This window comes from Protopterus annectens, chromosome 13.part0 (genome assembly GCF_019279795.1).
Source record: "Protopterus annectens isolate FY-2018-M chromosome 13.part0, PAN1.0, whole genome shotgun sequence".
In the NCBI taxonomy this organism is placed as follows: domain Eukaryota; kingdom Metazoa; phylum Chordata; order Ceratodontiformes; family Protopteridae; genus Protopterus; species Protopterus annectens.
Genome location: NC_056747.1, coordinates 476,483,028 through 476,505,670, shown reverse-complemented (window position 1 = coordinate 476,505,670; position 22,643 = coordinate 476,483,028). Strand labels below are relative to the sequence as shown.

General features: G+C 46.1%; 1 protein-coding gene across 1 annotated transcript in view; it reads left to right on the top strand.

Moving 5' to 3' along the window:
• The window catches only part of LOC122787919 (heat shock factor protein 5-like), a 683,173-nt gene that overhangs the window by 273,730 nt on the left and 386,800 nt on the right, over positions 1-22,643 (top strand). The window lies entirely within an intron of this gene.

The window sequence follows — 22,643 nt, the reverse complement described above, 5'->3', positions numbered from 1 at the left end:
GGGAACAATTGCGATTCAGACAAACAACATGTCACTGGTCTGGTATTTGAACAAACAAGGAGGAACCGGGTCCTATCCCCTTTGTCGCGAGGCCCTAAGAGTATGGCAATGAGCTACATCCACCCAGCGCTTTCTGTTAGCAACGCACATCCTGGGGAAATCCAACGTGATAGCAGACAAGCTGAGCAGAGCAGTTTTGTTGTCTCACGAGTGGTCAATCAAGAATGAAATAGCGGACAGGATATCCCACAGGTGGGGCCAGGCTTGCTGCGACCTTTACGCCAACCACATGAACACGAAACACAGAAGCTACTTTGGCCTGATTGCCCCTCCGGAAGAAGCCCCAAGGGGCACACTCGTACATAATTGGCCTCCAGGTCTCCTTTATGCATTCCCACCAATTCCCTTGATTCCCAAAGTACTACAGAAAACAAAAGCCCTGGGAAGGACCATCTTTCTAAAAGCCCCTCATTGGCCTCGTCAGATTTGGTTCCACTTCCTTCGACTTCATTAATTGGAGGACCCTTGGACTCTGGACCCAGTTCCAGATCTTCTGACGCACTCGTCAGGGGAATTTCATCCTTCTCCTCAGTCCTTGAAGCTGACAGCTTGGCTGCTCCAATTCCCAACATAGCCAGGTTCCATAACCTTTCTAATGAAACGCAGCAAATTATAATATAGGTTCATAGGCAGGTACTAGGCTATCAGTCCGAAGGCATTTATAAGCCTAGCTGGAATGTGTTGGCTTTCGCCGCCCCCTTAGATTAGTTCCCTGTACCTCTGTCCAGCAGAGCCATTGAAGTGATCCCTGGGGTAAACTTTCCGTTTCCTATCCACTCGTCAAGGTTTCTCTTGAAGAGGGTTAGTGAGAAGCTCTGCCTAATGTAGATTGGAATCTTGTTCCAGAGCATGGGAAGTCTGTGGGACAGGATTCTAGCCCTCCAGCACGTGCCATTTATTGTTCTGGTGGTTTAGATCCCTGGAGCGTGTGGTTTGAGGGTATATGGTTTTCTTTAGGTGGAGCATGTCCATCAATTCTGGGTTAGACATGGCCTTGTATGTCAGGCAGAGATCACCTCTGAGTAGGCGGTATGCAACAGAGTACAGCTGGAGTTTCTTCAGTCGAGCTGCATAGGGCATCTGCTTGAGGCCAGTGATCCTCTTGGTGAGGTACTTCTGTGGTCTTTCCAGTTGTTGCGGGTGTCTTGTAAGGTACATCTCAAATGGGGTATTGTGTACTCTATGATGGGTCTGATGAGTGATGTGTAGAGGGGCCCAGTGACTTCTTTCGATCTGGATCCAAACCCTTTTGTGATTAGATGGTCCACATAGAAGGATTTTCTAACCACTTTGGCAATGTGATTATCAAAGAAGAGGTTACTATCTGCTTGTCCCCAGATCCCGTATTACATTTTCCGTATTTTGGGGGTTACCACCTATGTGGTAGTTTGTGGGTACTTTGTTTTTTCCAGAGGGGATGACTATGCACTTTTTGGCATTTAGCTTGAGGCCATGGTTTTGACACCAGGTATTTGTCTCAGTGAGACCCTTTTGGAGGATGTCAGTGTCAGCCGGAGAGTCAGTTATAGCCCCTGTTTTTGGCTTTGGAGAGGGCTGTTTTAGCCTGAGTGTCTGTGATTTCAGGGGCACTAATTCTTCTGGTATAGTTATGGGCCCTTTTGGGCGTGAGAGGGGGGGTGAAGTTTGCACTGAACCTGTTTGCCAGGATGTTGGCTATATCAGTCGGTTCAGTGTATTTTGTGCCATTCTGCACTAACTCCGAGCAGATCTGAGAATTGCCACTTAGATTCTTGACATAGCTAAATAATGCCTTGTGGTTATCTTTGGAGTCCATGACAATTTTTCTTTCGAAACTAGCCTTGGATGATTTTATGAGGGAATGTAGTTTCTTGCTGATACTGATCAGGGATGTCTTCCCTTCTTGGGATTTTACTCTCTTCTGTACTAGTTTCCTCCTTCTGTTGTATAGCTTGTTTATGGCAGAGGTCAACCAGACTGGTTTCCTTTTCTTGGAGGAGTGAGTGTTGGTTTTGTTTGGGATAGCACAATCCATGCATTCTTGTAGGTGCCTGTAGAGTGCATTAGTAAAGGATTTTGCAGCTTGGACAGCGTTATCCTTTAGCATGGAGGCTTTAAAACTTCCCACCTTGGTCATAAGTAATGTGAAGTTTGCTTTTGAAAAGTTTTTTACGGTGGTTTCTTTGACCGGTGGTGGTGGCAGAATGTTTATATCCAGAGTGATTAGTTTATGGTCAGATCTAACAGCAAAGGGTTGACCTCGGGTGTGGAACACCGGTCGCCCATGTTGGTGATGACCAGGTCCAATATGTTGTCACCTCTGGTGGGGGTGTTGACCAAGTTCATCCAGGGCGTTTGAGTTTATAAATTCTAGGAAATGTTGGGCAAGGGAGTTTGTACTGGAGTAGTTCTCCCAGTTAATCTTTGAGTAATTGAAATCACCCAATATCAGGGTGTTTGGTAGGACCTTTATGTTTCCCAGTGTTTCCAGGAATGCAGAGTGGGGGTTCTGGGTCATGGTGGGTGATCTGTAGCAAGCTATAATTTGAATAGCAGTTTTGCCCATTGTTAGTTGCACGTGGATGATCTCTGAAGCATCGTGCTGTGCTACTAAACTGGAGGTGTGGGTATCCTTGATGAATATGGATACTCCCCCGCCTTTTGTATTTCAGTCCGGGTTTTGTGGCCAAAATGTATGGTATGAGTTGTAGCCTGGTAGTGCTGGGGTGCTCTCTGGAGCCTTTAACCAGGTTTCTGTTGCTGCACATATATCGATTTTCTCCATACTGAGGAGTGCCTCGAGTGCTTGCATTTTGAGGTTTAGACTTCTGGCATTGAGTAGCATTTCTGTTACTTGTTCTATTTATGGCGATGGGTTTGTCTTGTCGAGCATGTCATCCCAGGCTGACAGACACTGGATCCCCTTTTAATGACACCAGAAGCTTAGCCAATTGTTGAAATTGATAATTTTTTCCTTTATACCGTGGTATCATTCTTGGTGAGGGCAGGATGCTACTCAGGGTCATGGTCATACCAGCCTGGGCTACGTGATCAGAGAGCTCCTCCATGTCTCTTTTCATGTAGTCCAGGGAGGTATGGCTCAGGTCATTCACACCAACATGGACAATGACAGAGTCATATTTGTAATTGTTCTGGAGTGACCTGAGTGCTTGTGTTATGTGGCGGATCCTGGCACCTGACAGGCAGCTAACAGTAACCTTCTCCTTGTTCAGCCTAGTGAGTGGGACGTCAGTGTGCCTGACTATAGATTCACCTATTACTAGTGTTTTAGGTATGTTATTTTGACTTAAGGGCTGTGATTGTGTGGCACATTGGTTTTGTGAAGTATGTGTTTCATGGTTTGTGTTGGAGGGTGGACGTTGCTTGGATGTCTGCTTTGGAGGTCTCTGTTGCTTTTACAGATTTTTATTTAGAGCCTCCGAGTATGTTTTTGTGTATTTATGTGTTTTTTGCCAGTGCTGGTTTCATAGGTCTATGTGATACTGGTGGTGTGATGCAGGTAATTCCCTTCTCTTCTTGACTGCCTGGTCCAGTCTTGGGTTGAGAGAGCTTAACCTCCAGTTTGGCTATATAATTGCATATCTCGCATGTATTAGTGTTTGGTGGAAGGATGAGAGGGTTGTCTGTGTGCGAGGCAATTGTAACATTGCCTCAAAATGCCCAGATTCACCAGGTGGACCAGAGAGTACACCTGAAACTGTCCTTTGGACATGCCTGGATAGGTACAGTGAATTGTTTTACTGATTGGCTGGTAAGGTCGAATAGAGAGCCTTGTCCTTCTCTACAGTATGGGGGGGGGTCTAGTGCTAAGGTTTATTAGTGCTTGCTATGAGTTTTAAGCAAGTGCCGGGATGAGAAGTGAGTGGTTTGAGTGCTTAAGTTGAAAGTTTGTCTAGTTCCAAGGGAAAAATTGAAGAGTAGACTTTGTGGAGCCGGGAATACTTACACCCTAACTAACCGGCGCTGCCCGGTGCACAAAACCGTGCAAATGCAGGTTTTATAGCAGGGAAATGAAAGATAGAAATTAGCCCAAAATGGCCAATAAGCTACTAATTTCTGGGCTGAAACCACTCCTCCAGGGACAGATAGGCTGTTCAAAGCTCCCTCTCTCACAGTGAACAACAAGAGAAAATTCCTTCTATCCAAGAAAGCTATGGGCAAACACAGAAACTTGTAACACAGCCCTGAATTCAGCACTAACCTGAAAACTGGAGTATAGAAAGGCGGGAAAACAATTTTTTTTTTTTTTTTTGGAAAATAAAGCAGATACAATCAAAAAACACTTTAAATGCACAGAAATTGTTTTCACACAAGTGTGTAGCCTACAACAGTTAAACAGGTAATTTAAACACAAAAACGACTTTGTTAAAGTGCAGGCAGTAAAATAAGTACAATATGTAGCTGAAACAAGCTTTTTAAATTGCAGAAAATCAGCGTTTTAGGCGGAATTAGCTAAAGGCAGCGAGAAAAATGATACTTAATCACTCCAAAGTCTCTCTTTTGTCTCTCTGCTACTGTAGAACTCTGCAGGGCACCAGGCAGGAGCTTGCTGAGCTGTATACTAGCGCAGAAACCTCACAAATGCAGGTTTTATAGCAGGGAAATGAAAGATATCTTCTCATAAATCCTCTATGAGGAAGCTATACCTTAGCAAATGGAAAACATTTTCTATTTGGGCCTCTCAAAACAACATTGATCCCTACCTAGCCCCTATGGCCTCTATATTAGAGTTCTTGACCATGATTTTCAACAAAGGAGCTGCAGCAGCAACAGTTTGGGTTCAACTTGCTGCTCTCTCTAATTTTCACCGGATTTGAAGGATTGAACATAACGTCACACAAACTATCCAAAGCCTTTCTCAAAGGGGCTTTTCATCTCAGACCACCTGTGAAATCCCCCTATACCCCATGGAATCTAAATTTTATGCTTTCTCGCATTATTCTCGCTCCTTTCGAACCAGCTTCCTCATGTGATTTGAAATATTTGTCATGGAAAACTATCTTTTTAGTAGCTATTACTTCTGCCAGTAGTGTGTCAGGGCTTCAAGCCTTGTCCATAAAGCCTCCTTATTTGATTTTCCATGCTGACAGAGTCTCACTACGAAGTAATCCCTCCTTTTTGCCTAAAGTTTGTACTGAAGCTAACCTTAACCAAATTACTGATTTGCCAGTCTTCTTCCCCAAGCACTCCAACAACTTAAGAGTATATGCTGCACAAGCTTGATGTTCATAGCTCAGATTTTACTTGGATAGAACAAAACAGTTTAGGAAATCAGAACAACTTTTGTTTTCTTTTCAGATTCCAGAAAAGGTATGCCAGTGGCAAAAACAACTCTAAGCGGTTATCCGATTGTATCACATTTGTTTATTCAGCTGCTAATATGCCCTTACAACACAAAATTAAGGCTCATTCTACCAGAGCAGTTTCTACATCCTCTGCCTTTTCTGCTAGACTTCCTATAGACAGCATTTGTACAGCAGCCACTTGGTCAAGACCTCATACCTTTATCTTTCATTACAAAGTGGACAGGGCCTCTTTTGGTTCTACTGTCCTGAAAAACGTACTCCTGTGAGCCACCCGAGAAAGATGGTTCTTGGGATGCTACCCATCTGTAAGAATGAATGGCAAGATATAACAACTTCACATAAAGAAGTTACGTACTTACCATAACGTTCCATGTGAGTTGTTCATCTCGCCTTCATTCTTACTTCCCACCCTCCTACCCCTCCAGGGTTTTTCCAGGACTGAGATACTTGATTCTTCCTGGTTGCTGAACCCTTCTATGGCTTTCTCTTTCGTAAAGAGTGATAGAATGACACATGGTATTATTATACGCAGCAAACAAGATCTGCGGTAAGTCTGGGTGCATCATGGGATAGGGACCTGGCCTCGAGCTCTCTGAAGACCTCGAGCTTTGTAGTAGGCTGACTTGGAGCAGAGGATCGGCTCCGAGCCCATACGTAAGAATGCAGGCGAGATGAACTCACATGGAATGTTATTGTAAGTACATAACTTCTTTTTTTTTCAGGTAATTCCCACCTTTATACTTAATTCTTTTATTTGGAAGTCTTTACTATTTTTATGTAGTTTATCCTCTTAGTTTGTAGCTTCTTGCTATTTTCCTCTTCCCTCAAGTGTATTCTCAGTTATCCAAAAACAAGAGTTAAAGTTTTCGTTTATATGGATCTATGTCAGTTGATCAAGTTTTCAGAAACTTGAAATTCGTATTGGTGAGATGATATGATCAAATTTCTGAAAACTCAAACAAAAAAAAACACAAAAATCTTTTTTTACGGTTTTGCAGGGAGCAAACCCCCCCCTTCACACCGCCTAATTATATATACCAAGTCCAAGATCACACTACATTGGGGAAAACGGTAAATGTTCTGCTCCTCACTGTACTGCTGTCTCCATTCAAAAGCTTCGGGTTTTAAGAAATTTGATCATATCGCTGATATGAATTTTTGAAAGCTCACTCAACTGGTGTGCGTGTGTGTGTGTGTGTGTGTGTGTGTGTGTGTGTGTGTGTGTGTGTGTGTGTGTGTGTGTGTGTACTTTACTGTAGTGCTCTTTTTTCAGGTTGCCTGACAAAGCCTCCAGATTTTAGAGCTTGGCATGTGGGGACAAAATCCCACTGAAAGACCCGTATGTCAAGTGTGTCTACTGTTTGGAGGCGGCTCACTTGGAAAGGGCTTGATCTGATGTCAGTTTTCATTCTATCCCCAACCTGTGGGTTCTGTTGTGATCCTTGGAACTGACTTGGCTGCTACAATAGCTCCTGGGTACCAAAAACTCTTGAACTCATCTGTTACCCATAGTGCACTATCCTAATTATCCCAGATGTCATTTGCCATTTTGCGAGTTAGATGTGGTGCCATTCCTGTCGGGCCAGATAACTGATTTTCTTTGAAGTCTTAAATTCTTTGTTCTTTATTAAAAACTGCTTGCTTTTTCATATGTTTGTACTCTTTGATACTATTGCTAGTATCCCCTTTTTCCTAAACGTATCATTCCATCGTCTACACTTTCTAGTAGCTCTTGGGTATCATCGTTGATAAATAAATTTGCTTGTTTGTTTGTTTAATTTAACTGTAGGCTGCCCACTAAAGTGTGCTAGCCTATGTTACTACTTTATCACTGTCTCTGCATTTTCTGTGTGTTTCTACAAAAAAAAACAAAAAAACAAAAAAATAATCCTTCTTTTCCCGCCTTTCTCAACTAGTTTAGACCAGTATACAGGCATTGCTGTATTCTGGGCTGTGGTGTAGTTCCTGTGTTGTCCATTACCTTACTTGGATAGAAGAAAATCCGGAGCACACATTTGCTTTTTTGGGATCGATGTTGTCAATAAAAATGTGAAGTAGGCTGTGGAAGGATTTAAGAGAGAAAAGGGAGACTTTGTGGCAGCTTAAATTGAAAGCCAGTGTCCCCCTGGCTTGAATGAATCTGTTTATATTGCTAGTACCCAGAGATTTATGTCCTATCATGCTTGAGTATCTTACACTTTATTTTTCATTTTCTAATATTTTATACTTTATTTACTTTGATAAGTTTTCAATGTTTCTGGGATATTTACTAAACTAAAATTAAATTGTAAGAAACATTTTAGAAAAAATTCTTAGATAAACCTTTTAAAATTGTTTAATTGGAAGATGAATTTCAGTGGTTGAATAACAGATGATGAGGGAAAGGGGGTTTTAAAAGTTGGTGTTTGTGTGCTTTTTACCAGGTTCTGGAGGAGTCAACGTGTTTGACGAAAGCGGTTAGTCCGGTCATTAAAGTTTGTTTTTCAAGTGTGCTCTGATCCCTTCATGTGGTCTGTTTTTGATTGATTTTTGGCCTGTCAGAATTACTAGCCCTTATCTCTAAAGTTTCTTTTTTGCACAGTGGGAAAGCTGAATTCAAGGTGTTGATCATTGTGCAGCCGCCATCCTGGAAATCCCATCTTCTTAAATTAAGACAAAAGGAGAGTTGGTCCACCGGCACCCCTTCCCTATCGAAGTCACTGTACCATGAGGCCTTTGGGTCTGGCCTGTCTATATCCTGGGATCCCTGCCGGGTTGATTTAGTCAGCCTTGTGCCACAGCAGACTTAAAAAGAGACAGATGTGGTGGAACACATACCACATAAACCAGACAAAATTTTAGTTTCTCTCAAGGACAGGGTACACTGAAGTACAGGCCTCCCTGCAGATACTATCCAGGTGGCAGCAGCCACCGAGAAGGAATTGTCTAAGGAAAGTTTCCCTGTCCATCTCCCAAATAAGAAGTATCAGGCATTGGACAGATTCAGAAAGCATGTGTATGCTTCAGTGATATTTGCTGTATGTGACCTGAACTACATGACCCACCTGACTTTTCTGCAGAGGGACTTGACTAAGGAGGCTTCATGCCTCATGAATGGAGAACAGCAACAGTCATCCCTCTGCGCAAAGGTTGGCCATGTACAGACCCTGGAAACTGCAGACTCAAGTCTCACTAGTCTCATACACAAAGCTGTGGAAAGAATTATCATGATAATGATCAGTAATGACATAGTAAACCTCCAAGCAATGAATCCAACCCAGTTTGGTTTCGTCAAGGACAGGTCATGCCTACAGAACCTGGTTGACTTCTTTGAGAAGATCACCAAAGAAATGGTTGAGGACCTGGCCAAGGCATTTAACACATTACCTGACTTGGGCATTGACAAACTCAAGACATTACATACAAACTTTTATGTCACCTGATAGATAGCTAAATGGCTCACAGACAGGACCCAGGAAGTTAGAAATGGGGAGTTCACCTGTACAAAGTGGCTAATCACAAATGGAGTCCCACAGGGATTGAGCCTGGGACCACTCCTTCTTGGCATTTGCTTCTTTGAAGTCAAGGCCAATGTTAATGGCCTCTGGCTGACTAAATTTGTAGATGATTGCAATTAGAAGTTGTCATTGAATCCCACACTAACACAAATGTTTCTTCAGGAAGGGCTGACAGACACAAACAACTGGTGTCAGAGCCATGGACTAAAACGAAATGCCGAAAAATGTATAATAGTATCCTTTGGGAAATCATCCACCCGTGGTAACTGTCATATTGACAACAGAACCCTAAGAGATGAGACATTAGTCAGGGACTTGGGGACACACACAGACAGTAATCTAGTCGTTGACCATCACATGTCTGCAGCAGTGAGGAAATTATCCTATGCTGTGCAACTTATAAACAAAGTTATGGCATCTAGGTCCAAGAAAGTCATTGTTCCACTGTATTCAACATTCAAACATATCCTTGAGTACAGTGCCTCCTTTTGTATGTACCTAACCAGGCATATCCAACAACTGGAACAGCCACAGAGGTTCCCCATTAAAATAATACAGTGTGAAAATAACATGTCCTATGCAGACCACCTCAAGGCCCTATCCCTGTATTCTGTCTCCTACAGGCTGTTGAGGGGAGATTTATGCCTAGCATACAAGGTATTGCCAGACCCCACTCTGATGGACCTCCTGCATATCCAAAAAACAAACCGCACCAGAGTCATCTGTGCTAAAGACTAAACCTTGCCTGTGATATAAATAGACCTGCTGTAGGAGACAGGCTTGTAACCCAGAGACTACCTTATCTCTGGAACAGGCTTCTTCATCCGTGTGAAGTGGAGTTCCTCCCTAACCCAATTCAAGTGTAACTTGAACAACTGGATGGGGAACAGGAAATTCATCCCTGGTGTGGCACCTATGTCTCTAATGGACACAGGCAGTGTGCAAATGGTTCATCTCCCCTGCCCCTGCTTGTAAATATTTCATCGCCCATGCCCTTTCGTAAACTTATCAAGGGTACCAGAACTTAGCAGAGATTTGGGATGCATGGCTAGGCTTAAAAAGGCCCCTGTGGTCATTAGCCTAGTAACACGTATGAACTTATTAGACCTCAAACTGTGTCTCTGGTGCCACAGGTGGCCACCATGCAATTTCCATTGTGTCCATGTTACTATTGTGTATTGCTGTGGATGGCACATTGAGGACATCAGCTACAGCTGCCATGTCTGAATGCATTTATGTGACTTTGCAAAAAAACTTCAAAATGTCATTCTTGAATGCCCATTTTGATGGGTCCATTCTCTTTAGATAAGGTAAAATATACTTGTACCAAGATGAGCAGGAGAGGAAAACTCTTTCTGCCATTAGAGTCCAATTTATCACCCAGCAAAGGTCTTTTTCTCAGTGTACCACAGGCACTCCTGGAGTCAGGGTCCCCTGGGACAGCAGGGGGAATGCAGTGGATGCCACTCTACAGGCAGAGATGGTCCTCAAAACCAGTGGTGAGGTTCAGTCACTAACACACCCTTTCAGCTCTTCTAAATATTTGCCCAACTGCCCTACTCTGCTTGTCTTTGCACTCAAATGCCTGGGCAAACATCACTCAATATTGATCAACATTGAGAATCTACTTCTTCTTTCAGCTTTTCCCGGTTAGGGGTCACCACAGCGGATCACCTGTCCGCTCATGATTGGCAGTGGAGTTTTACAGTGTTGAGTTGCCAGCCTGGCGCCCAACCTTCCACAGAAGGCACACACATGCACACACTCACACCTAGGGCCAATTTAGAGTGTCCAATCCACCTACAGCATGTCTTTGGGATGTGGGAGGAAACCGGAGCACCCGGAGGAAACCCACACGACCACAGGGAGGACATGCAGACTCCGCACAGAAGGCACCCCAGCCGAGAATTGAACCAGAGAACCTGTTGCTGTGAGGCGGCAACGCTAACCGCTGCACCACCGTGGCCGCCCATTGATCAACATTGAGAATAATTACCAGATACTATTTTATCCCCCTTTGCTCCCCTCCAGACTTGAGGTAAAAGCCCCTTCCAGACATTCCACCTCAGAAATGAAAGTCAGCGGCTCTACAGATTTCAAAGCTGCTAAACAAAAGTGTCATCTAGGAGGCCCCACCAGACCAGAGAGACTCCAGAGTCTACTCTAGATTCTTTTTAGTTCCAAAGAGGAATGGGGACCTCGATCAAATTAACACCTTTGTGAAACAGACATTCTGCATGGTCAGGGTGTAATCCATAATCCCCCTGCTGAGGAATGATGATTGGATATGCTCGGTGGACTTCCTGGATGCATCACATCATGATAGCCAGGCAGTCGAGGAGGTATCTGCACTTTTGGCTTGAAGCTAGTCATTTTCAATTCAGGCCACTGTCTTTTAGCTTCACAACAGCCCCCTTGGTGTTCACCAAGTGTAGGACAGTGATGGCTGCACATCAGACTGCAGGGGTTCTAGCTGTTCCCTTATTAAGACAAGTGGCCCATAATGACCACCACAAAAGTCTCTCTAATTCAAGACAGAGATTCCTTACTCCACCTGTGCTCATCCCTAAAATCACAATTAATTGGGGGGAAATCCTCAGCGAAACTAGTCCAGGCTTGACAGATAAAAGTCTGGCTACTGGGAGTTTGGCTGTCTTTATGTATGCAAGCTTTTCAGATGTTACTGTGCCAGTATCCTCCAGTCCATATGATTCATCTGTTGGTATCCGTGGCAGCATCAGTCATTCTCGGTCCTCATGCAAGGTTTTATATGAGAGTTTTTCAGTGAGCTCTTTCTTTTCAGTGGTTCATCCTCAGTCTGAACCTGATGGATTGATTATTCTGCCAGACGTATCCCGTTTTGCAGGCAGTATAAGCAGAGATGGATAAAATCCTCAATTGTTCACTTAGCCCCTTTGTCTTTCCTTCACCACAGGCTGCTGTGATTATGGATACTTCTCAGGAAACATTTCAAAGGGAGCACAGTCAAGGCACCTCGTTCCAGAGAGAGACAAGCTTCACATCATTGTACTGAAGATGTGGGCAGCTCTCTTGGTAATGCATGCCTTTCAGGATCACCTCCCCACAGGTGTGACTGCTCTGTAGCCAGATCATATGTCTGTGGTCTGGTACATCAACAAGCAATGCAGAACCCATTCTTATTTACAGACATTGGGAAGACGTGAGGGTTTGGCAGGATGCAATGTTTTCCAAGTTTTTTCTTCTTGCAATTCACATTCCAGGAAAATCCAAGATTCTTACAAACAAATTGAGCAGATCAATCCTTCTGCCCCATAAATGGTCCCTCAATCTGTCAAGTGGTATCTATGATCTTCAGCCTTAACTCTTCTCTAAAGCCTCCACCACAACATTTTTCAAAAGTAATCAGGAGAGATTTTAGATCTGCAGTAGTTACTTCATTTGGTCTTCAATTTTTGGGTATTCGGGTCCGGATTGGATCTGAGATGGCCGCATCACTAACATCTAATTTGAGCGCCAAGCTCCTCCCTTACCCATAATGCCCCTCTAGCTCCTTCCTTCCCTAAGGTCTTGTTTGCCGCTGAAAAGCTACGCATCGTGGTCACTGAGCTTCAGGCTTATCATTGGGTGAGTGACATTTTTCTCTGCAGGTGTTAGTGTAGGATTCCCCTACTTTCTTTTACAACCTCCCCTGCCTCGTTTAGTCGTCGGTTGTTTTAAAAAAAAAAAAAAAAAGTTTTAGTGTAGTAGTTCCCTCATCACTTCCCCACTACCCCTTCTTGTCAGTGAGCGAGTGTGTGATTGTTGTATGTGTGAGCCTTTCTTCCGAAGCATGGCTGAAAATCCCCAAGCCTGTTTTTCAGAAGTGCACAGTGTGCGCCCATAAGCTCTCCCCAGCTGATGGCCACACACTGTGCTTAGTGTGTTTAGGCACAGCCTGCTCTATTTGCACTGGTTTTAATCCTAGGGCCCTCAAGGACAGAAGGGTTAAACTAATTATGAAAGGGCTTCTTTCCTCGTCACAGATAGCCATCCTCGTTACTTCTAGCCTGGCTGCATCAGTGGCCGCTACTGCTTTGTCCCCTTCCCAGGCCTCTGGGACTCAATCTGCAACCATGAAGCCTGTAGGTGGGGAGAAATCTAAAAAGGACAGACTGAGGAAGTGATCCCTGGACCACTCGGCTCTGTCAGGTCCTCCTCCCAAGACACAGATCTCTTCTAGACCTAGTACTCCCCGGCTCCATTCACCCAGATTCTCCCTGCAGCTGGAGGTGTCCAGTCCACCATCTAGAGCCTGTCCTCACCGGCACTCCAGGCCGGTGTCAGTGGCTTCATCTTCACATTCTACACGCAGTTTGAGAGAGGCAGAGATGGACAGAATGCTGTGGAAATGTATCCACACCCAGATCCAGTTGAGAATCTTGCCAGTCCTTCTCCCTCTGGAGCAGGGAGCTTGCAACCCTTTTTCACCCCCCCCCCCAATAACTCCTTCTCCGATCAGTTTTGGAGTCTTTGGATCCGAGAAGTCTTGGGGTCGGCGCCAATGATACTTTGTACATCGACACCGACAGTTACCTTGAGTGTGTCGGATCCTCTCAGTGCAATAGGCTCTGCGTCAGATTTGAAGGGGTTCTGTCGGCTCTGAGTTTGTCATACCACAGTCTACCCCTTTGCATCTCGGCTCCTGTGGGCTTGGTTCCGACTCCTCCACCAGATCCAAGGAGAGCGGCTTCCTTGCTACCTTGTTTCCCAGGATGTCCGCTCTCCTGCATTCTTCGTGGTGGAAAGGGTTCTCTCGAGTGGGTCGAGACCCCTGACCATTTCCTCCTCGGATTCCACCCCGACTGCCTCGGTTCTGGGTATGGCTGTGATTCTTCTGTCATCTCAGGGACAGCCTGTGCTTGTTTTACCTCAGGAGGCTAACACATGGGAATAGCAGGAATTTTGCGAGCCCTCCCCAGAGAGTCCCACTGAGAAGGTGCCTCGCAAATGAATGTGCAAAAGGAGGCACCTGGACTTCTCTCCAGAGTCCCTCACAGATGACACTGACTTGGAGGAAGGGGAAGGTTCCCCCAGATCACCCGCAAGGATGTCTCCTTTGGAGGCATCATGGAACTCCTGCGCCAAAGAGGAGGGTGGTCCGCCCAAAAACTAACTCCAGACGAGTCAGTGTTCCTAGAGGCATTCGGCACTGGCCCCTCTACCTCCTGGATGTCCCCCCCCCCGGATCCATTTGTGGACCTGATCACCACCAGGGCACGGAAGGAACCGAAACTGGACACTGTGGAACCTATTCCAAGAAGGCCAGACAAGGTACTCAGCCCCCCACCAGATAGAAATAGCTGGAGTAAGGGGTCCCCAGTAGACACTATGGTATAGCGGCCATCACCAAGAAAGAGCTCGCGCAGGAGAGCTCTACGGTCCATCCTCCTGACCGGGAGTCGAGGACTATGGATAGTTTGGGGAAGCAGGTATATGCTTCAGCAACCTTTTCCATAAGAGCACTGAATTATATGATGCATGTCATCTGATTAGAGTGACCTGGTCAAGGAAGTTGCTGAGTCGCCTCTGGAGTCCATGTCAGCAGAGGTCAAGAAAATGTTCTATGCACACATGGCCACTCTGAAAGTAGTCATGAATATGTCCATCCGTTTCCTCTCTCATGCCACGGAAGGAGCCGCTAAGGCTGCCGGGTCCGGCGTTGCTATGAGGCGGCATGCCTGGCTTCGGCTATGCCAGTTTTCAGAACCCTTCAGGGTGTCCTTTGCAAATGCCCCCTACGATGGTTCTTCCCTGTTCGTGAAATCTGTGCGTGAGACGCTGGTCCAGAGTGAGAAGGATGGGAAGACACTGTCTGCCGTCGGATCTGCTTCTCCACCCCTCAAAGATCCTTCTCGAGAAACCAGCGAGGGGCAAAGAAGATGTGGTTCTGGAAATCTCAGTTCTCTCGGGACACTGAGGGCTCATCTTCCCCCAGAGGCAAAGGGGGGTATGATAGACATTGGCCCAGAGACAGAGGGCATCTGAAGAACGCTGGATCTTGAAAACCTTTCTCGGACAGACCCGCACTGGAGCCCTGAGGGGCTGCCCGACTGCTCATCTCTGGAGGCAGTCGGGGGCCGTCTTTCCTTACATCCAAAGGACAGAGTCCGTGACAACAGACCGTTGGGTGTTACAAATCATATCATTTATGGATCCACCTCCCCAAACAAAGCACCTCCCAGATGTTCCACCTGCACAAAGGGAAGTAGCAGCAGTAGAAATAGAAAAGTTGCTAAGAAAGCAAGTCATCAAACCTGTCCCCCTAGACCAATCCAGATCAGGCAATTCCAGGTTCTTTTTGGTGCCAAAGAAAATGGGGGACCCAAGACCAATTCTGGATCTTTCCACCATGAACCCGTCTGTGGCCAAGGAGAAATTCTGAATGGTCACCCTTCAGTCTATTCTGCCCTATCTGCAGGCAGAGGATTGGGATCTGCTCAATCGACCTCAAGGATGTGTACTATCACATCAAAATGAACAGGCACTCCTGCAGGTTTCTCTGCTTCTGGCTGGGGGCCAATCACTATCAGTTCAGGACCCCACCCTTTAGTCTCACCGCAGTCCCCAGGGTGTTCACCAAAATAATGGTGGTAGTAGCAGCTCAGCTGAGACTTTATGGGATTCAGGTTTTCCCCTACCTGGACGATTGGCTCCTTGCTGCCCCAACCAAGCATCTACTTTGCCGAGCCAGGGACCATTTCCTTTTATTAGTAGTCTGGGCATTACCATCAACGTCAGCAAATCGTCACGGTCTCCAGTTTAGAGTCTAGACTTTACCGGAGCCTGGCTGGATACAGTTCAAATGGTTTGCCTCGCCTCGGAGAGGGTCCACAATTTAAGACTCCATATATCTTACATCCTACAGACTATCTTTCCATCAATAAAGTCAGTGCTGCGGGCTGTGGGTTCCATGATAGCAACAATCAATCTTTTATCCCTTGCACGGCTTCACATGCGAGTTCTTCAATGGACGGTAGCGTTTCAGTGGTCTCTTCTGGACCTACCTCTGTCCCATCCGATTGGTATATCTCGGGCGTGCAGAGACTCTCTTCTCTGCTGGATTCTCTCCCTGGATCTTGTCGAGGGACAACCATTTTTCCCAGCTTATCCCATCACCACAGGACCAATGACACTTCCCAGCTAGGGTGGGGAGAGGGCATTGCTCGGGAAGAACGGTCCAAGGCACGTGGTCCACCCTCTGAGACCAATTTGTTTATCAATGAGGGCGCTTCTTCTAGCGTTGCAAGCACTTCTTCCTCTGGGGCAATTGCTATTCAGTCAGACATGTTCGTAGTATGGCATATAAACAAGCAGGGTGGAACCAGATCTTACCCCCTTTGTCGCGAAGCCATGAGTGTGTGGGAAAGGGGCGATTTCCACCAACCGCTTTCTAGTGGCAACGCATATTTCAGTAAGGTCCAGCATTCTGGCGGACAGGCTCAGCAGGACTGTTCTGATGCCTTACGAGTGGTCTCTGAATCCTTCAGTAGCGGAACAGATCTTTCTCAAGTGGCGTCAGCCTTGCTGCAATCTCTTTGCATCTCCTTCCAATGCGAAATCCAGCGAGTTCTTCACTCTGAAACCCCCTCAGGTGAAAGCCCCCAGAGATGCACTAGCTCATGCTTGGCCTTCCGGTCTTCTTTATGCTTACCCCCCCCGTTACCTTGCATCCCAAAGTTTCTTCCGAAAGCTTGCAGGTCGGGGAGGTCAGTAATCCTCATTGCACCATTCTGGCCTTGCCAAGTCTGGTTCCCCTCTCTTTGCTTTCACCTGGTAGTTCCACCATGGATCTTGGATCCAGTTCCAGATCTCATTTCTCATCCCTCGGGAATTCCTTACCCAGACCTGGACAGTCTGAAACTCACCACTTGGCTGCTGCAGTTCCAGTAATGATTAGGACTCCCGGTTTATCATCTCCGGTTAAGACCATATTGGTGGAAGCTCACAAATCTTCCACCAGGAAAATATATCGTAGCAAGTGGAAATGTTTTTGTTTATGGGCCTCTTAATGGGAGTTAGATTCTTTATGGCTCCGGTCCCGGCTGTTCTAGATTTTTCTAGCTGGTATCTTTCATCAAGGTGCTAGCTCTTCCATGGTTAAAGTCCAATAGGCTGCCATCTCTAACTTCCATGTGGGGGGAAGTATGGCTTCTCTAGCTTCCTCTAGGCTTTGTAAAGTCTTTCTTAAAGGTACCTTTCTTTTACGGCTCCCAGTGAAAGATCCTACACCTCCGTGGGACTTTACCTTTGTATTTCATCTTCTTGTCTCCCCCCTCCCTTTGAACCCGCAGCATCAGTAGATTTACAGTTTCTTTCTTGGAAGATAGCCATCTTAGTGGCCATCACTTCGGCTAGGAGGGTGTCAGAACTTCAAGCACTGTCCATCAAAGTCCCATACATGTTTTTTTCACAAAGAAAGGGTTTCCCTGCACACTAATCCTTCCTTTCTCCCTAAAGTAGCCTCAGAAGCAAATATCAATCAAACTATCAGTTTGCCTGTCTTCTTTCCAAACTTCCAAAACAGAGGGCAATACAAGGTACATTTATTGGATGTGCACAGGCAATTGAGGTTTTATTTACACAGAACAAAATATTTTCGTAAATCTGACCAGTCGTTTGTCTCCTACTCCAAACCCTTTCTAGGCAAACCTATTTCCAAAGTTACCATTGCTCCCTGGATTTCACAATGTATCCTTCGAGCATGTTCTGATAGAGGTATCTCCCCTCCAGATCAGGTGAAAGCCCATTCAACTAGATCTATGGCAACACCAGTGGCCTTTTGGTCTAGGGTATCGCTGGATGATATTTGCGCTGCAGCTACTTGGTCTTCATCTCAGACCTTCATATCTCATTACAAATTGGACATTGTATCCAGGAGTAGGGCATCCTTTGGCTCCCCGATGCTCCGGAATATCCTTACACGAGGGCTACCCAGCGTTGGTAGCTGGGGACTTTGTCCCAAAGGTTGAAGACCAAATGAAGTAAACTACTTCAGATAAAGAAGTTATGTACGGACCATAGCATTCCATCTGAGTAGTTGTACTTCATTTGTCTTCAGCCGTCCCCCCCTCCTTCCCCCTGAACTGATCACTATTGTCCTATACTGGTATGTAGGAGAGGGCACTATGGTGGCTCTCCTGCTCATGCTTGGCCTAGGTTTTGTGAAGACCCTTTAGTGGTAAGGTCTGATTGGGTCAGGCTTATGTTTTCTTGTACAGCAAACTCGATCTGTGGGAAGGAAGGAGATAGAGGGGCATTATGGGTAACGGGAGGAGCTTGGAGCTTGGAGCTCGGAGCTCGGATCAGATGCTCGTGATGCAGCCGTCTCGGATCCGATCCAAATACACAAAGGTTGAAGACAAATGAAGAAGAACTACTCAGATGGAATGTTATGGAGAGTGCATAACTACTTTTTTTGGGCTTGTTCCAAGGGACTGGACCCTTTTCTGGCTCCACTTCCTTCTGTTATGGAGTTCTTAAAGGGAGCTTTTCAGTTGGAGGCCAGTTACGCCACGATTAAAGTCTAGCTAGTGATGTCTAATTTTCGTGTGGGTTAACGACATACCCCATAAACCTTTTTAAAGTTTACCTTTTTGTTTCATCCACCAGAGAGATAATTTGCAAGTACGGCTAACCTGAAGTTTCTGTCCTGAAAAATACTTTTTCTAGTACAGTGGCTGGTATGTCTTCTAGGAGGATTTCTGAGTTGCATGCACTGTCATGTAAGCCTCAGTATCTAAGGTGTCTCTTAGGACTACTTTAGATTTTCTGCCCAAGGTGGCTTCTGCATTTTCCTTGATTCCATTTACCAGTCTTTTTCTAAGTTTTTCTAACAAAAGTGAATATCAGCTACATTCTTTGGAAGTTCTTCACCAGTTGCACTTTTACTTGCATCAGACAAAAGACTTTAAAAGTGTGACCAGCTTTTCAAGTCCAAGTAGGGTTCAGGGTTTCTAAGGTTACTTTGTCCATGAGGCTTTCTGAATGTATAGTGTTTGTTATATATCTAGAGGGTTATCCATACTTTTCAAACCATAAGTATAGTTTTCTAGAGTGGTTATTGTGTCTACCACTGTCTTCAACAGTGTCACTATTACTGATGTTTGTCCAGCTGCTAGATGTTCTACAGTTTATATATTTATTTCTTATAAGCTAGATAAAGGGCCTCCTTTGGTTCCATCATTCTCTGGAAGATCCTTCATAATGTCTGCCAGGGTTCACATAGCTGAGGACTCTGTACCAGTTGTTGTTGAGGTGGATGTGAGCATTGGATTTGAAAGTTATGTACTTCCCATAATGCCCGATCCATGTTGTTGTCTTCTGTCCATCTCAACACCCACTCTCCCCACTATCTTCCTGCCAAATTGTCACCTTTCTGTGGCTCTCACTGGATCACAATGATTTTGATCAAGGCCTTGTTCAGCGATATACTGATCTTTATCTGATAAAAAAGGGTTGTCACTTAGAGGTTGTTATATCTTGCTCTATGAGCCAAATTTTACCTGAAGGACTGGTAGGATGGTGACTCATTGTGGGAAGGGGAGGAGCCTGAGCTTTGGAGCCAAGTCTCTTGCCTAAAGTGCCAAAGATGTATCTGTACGGATCCAATATACCTAAATGTTGAGATGGACAGAAGATGATAAAATGGATCAAGCATTATGGTAAGTACATAACTTTCATATATGTTACCTGCTAATATTATTACTTCCTTGTAAGATGTTATCTGAAGTTGAGATTATTGCTAGTCATTACTGATAAGCTGTGCATGGTTCACTGAGAAGTTACTGTATGGCAGGAATGCACTGGATTCCCAAAAATTGTTACTTATAATGTACTTGATCCATATAATGGTTAGCTTACCAATTTTTTATTAACAAGTTTTGATTGTGGTCTAAGAATTGAGAGGAAGGTTGACACCTACCCCTTTTGTTTGGGCACTTCAGAAAACATGATGATGATCCAGTAATCTGGATACAAGTTTACAAACTCCAGTATTCTCTTTACTGGCTAAAAAAGAATATTGATGTTTGTAAAATCACTGACCACAAACTATTTTTATTACTGCCATTTGCTTTAAAGTGATGCTTTTTTTGCCCACAGGCAGTAGAATACATTTAAAAATTGGCAGAGTATGGTGTGGAGAACAGGGCATGGCTGGGAGAAGTCATTTTTTTTTTCTCACAGTGGTGGCATCTCTGTTTCACAGGCCTCAGCTTATTTTTTCTGTCTACCATTTTCAGTACATAAAGATGTATTACAGCCATGTCTCTTTAAAGAAAGTATTAAGGTATGCTTTACTTTAGTAGAGTACAATGAAACCCGATTGTTCTTTACTTACTGATTGATAGTGAGTTGCTATAATAAAATAAAAAGGGGTGAAACCCAGCAATGAATGACACTGGGAAGACAAAATGGAAACCAACAACCTACTGTTATGCGAGTTCTCAACACAACTTTCTTTATCCTTTACTCCTGCACCATTTTTCCCTTGCTGTTTAAGAGATGCATCTAAAGATTTAGGGGAGGCAGAGTCCCTTGTGATGCTCACACCCGCTGTGGGTCATGGGTGTTAAAGTTTCTTAACACGTACTGCATCAGTACTTTAAGCTACCTGGGGGATGGGAAATGTAGTAGTATGTTAATGGCTTGCCTATTCTTGGGGAAGGGAGAGACTTTAGCACAGAATGATATCAACTACTGGTAAAAGATTACAAATACTGTGACACACGACAAACATTTTCAGCCTTAATGGGCATATGCCGCTGCATGTTGGGCTTCTGGATGGACCTGTATAGTGCGTAAAACGTTTTGTCCCCACTCAGTCTCTCCTTCCCTGAAGCGAAGCCGGACTGCAGCGCCGAATAATCGCTCCTCATTGTAAGATAGCGCGCGCTTCCTCCTTCTCGGTGGCTGAGGCTCGGGAGTCAAACGACCTTCGCTCCTCCATCCGATCGAGCCGCTAAAAGGCTGCCCGCGAGCCTCGTGCGGGGGGCTCAGTTCGGGCCGGGTGCCTCGACTCGCCAGTCATTCTCTCCCGGCAAGGTTGCCCACTGAGACCCGAGCTGTCCCCTAGCCCTGCCTTAACTTGCTCGGCTCGGGAGCTCCTGCCTCTTGCTTCCTCCTCCTTCGCGGATGTGCCTCGGGCCCCGGTGGAGCCTGGCTCCATCTGGGCAGTCTCGAACCAGTCTTTTCGCCTCTGTTTCAGTTGGCAGACTGGATGCCTGGATGAGGGGTGTCCACACATTCCTACTCTTCCTCTCCCAGTTTTGCTTCGCAGTGCCTGTTGGGGCAGGTGCTCAGCCACTGCAGTCCAGCTGTGCAAGCCGGACTCCCATCTAACCCGGGGCTCCACCAGTGAACCCTCCGGCTCAGTTCCAAGTCCTTTTGTCCACCTCTCCCTTCGGCTCCCACCTTCCTGAAGGTTCCACTGGGCTTCCTTCAGTGGCTGCGGAGCTTCGTGGAAGCTCCACTCCTGCCTTCCTCCGTCCCCTCCCAGGACGGGGGGGTCCTTCTGGGGAGACCGAGGGAGTTTAGGAGGAACCCCCCTTGATTCGGCTCCCTTGGGAGTGAGCGCGTGGGCACTCTTCGGCCCCTACACGCGACACTGATCCTTGCAGGGCCCTCTCTGGGTCCCCGGGGTTCCCTCCCCCGCCCCTGCCTCGAGGTTACCCCCAGTGGGAGAGACCTTCAAACGAGGGTAGGTTCTGGAGGCGAGGTTCGCGGAACGACCCCAAAGAACATCATCCCCAGGGTAGGTGATTTCAGAAGGTGGGGCCATCTTTCCTCACACACTGATCTGCCAGGTCCCTGAGGTCCCCGTCGCAGGTGTCTTGGAGGTCTATCCACTCCCCCAAGTAGCTATGATCAAACACTGATGGAAACCCCCCGTGCAGGTTAAATCAAAGCTCCTGCTCCCCTCTACCTTCCCCAGTGGCATCCTCCTCACTTCCTTTGAGTGTCCAGCCCTTTGATACCAGTTCTGGACATGGAAACAATTCTTAACCACATCCAGATGACCCGAGTCGGAGGCGTCACCAACCTTCTGCCCCTCAGTCGTCCTCCTAGAAGTCTTGTCTCGGCCTGAGCGTGGTGGCTTCTGAGTCTTACCTACAAGGGGTGGCGAAAGATTCCTGAATCGCCCATCCGCGGTCCTAATAAATTCGTCAGGCGGCCAAGCAGGTACCCCAAGCTGACTTTGGACCATGGTTTAGGCAACTTGAGATCTCATTTATTTTACCAGGCATAGGACTATCTGGCTGGCTGAGTTGTAGCGTTCCTCTCTGGGAATCCTTCCAGGAGCAGCAATGTCCCAGTCGGTTAACCTACGCCAATTCTAAGCCGGCCCCTCCTGATGAATCTGGCCTCAGGGGCATGACTTCCAGGCAGTCGTCGGCGAGGCTCCGCTGGGAGACAAGAGGGGGGCTCTACGGAGTCCGTAGTGCCTCCTCCTTCAAGTCTTCCAATGCGACGCTTCGATTCGGACCTCATTGTTTGTCTCTGCATTTACGCTGTGAGCAAAGGCTGTGAGCTTAGGGGTTCAAGGCCAGAGGCTGGGTGCCTTATTCCGAGGGTTCGGCCCAAGTGCTCCCAAGGTCGCCTTTGGTCCCATCGGGTCGAGCAAATTTCGTCCTTTTTTCAAAGAACAAAGCCCGTGCGATGATCCAGAGGGAAAATTTTGTGCTGCAGGCTAGAGACGCCAAATTCGCAGGGAAGCCCGGGCCCCTAAGTTTGGAGAGTCAGGTAGGATGGGGTTCGGCCA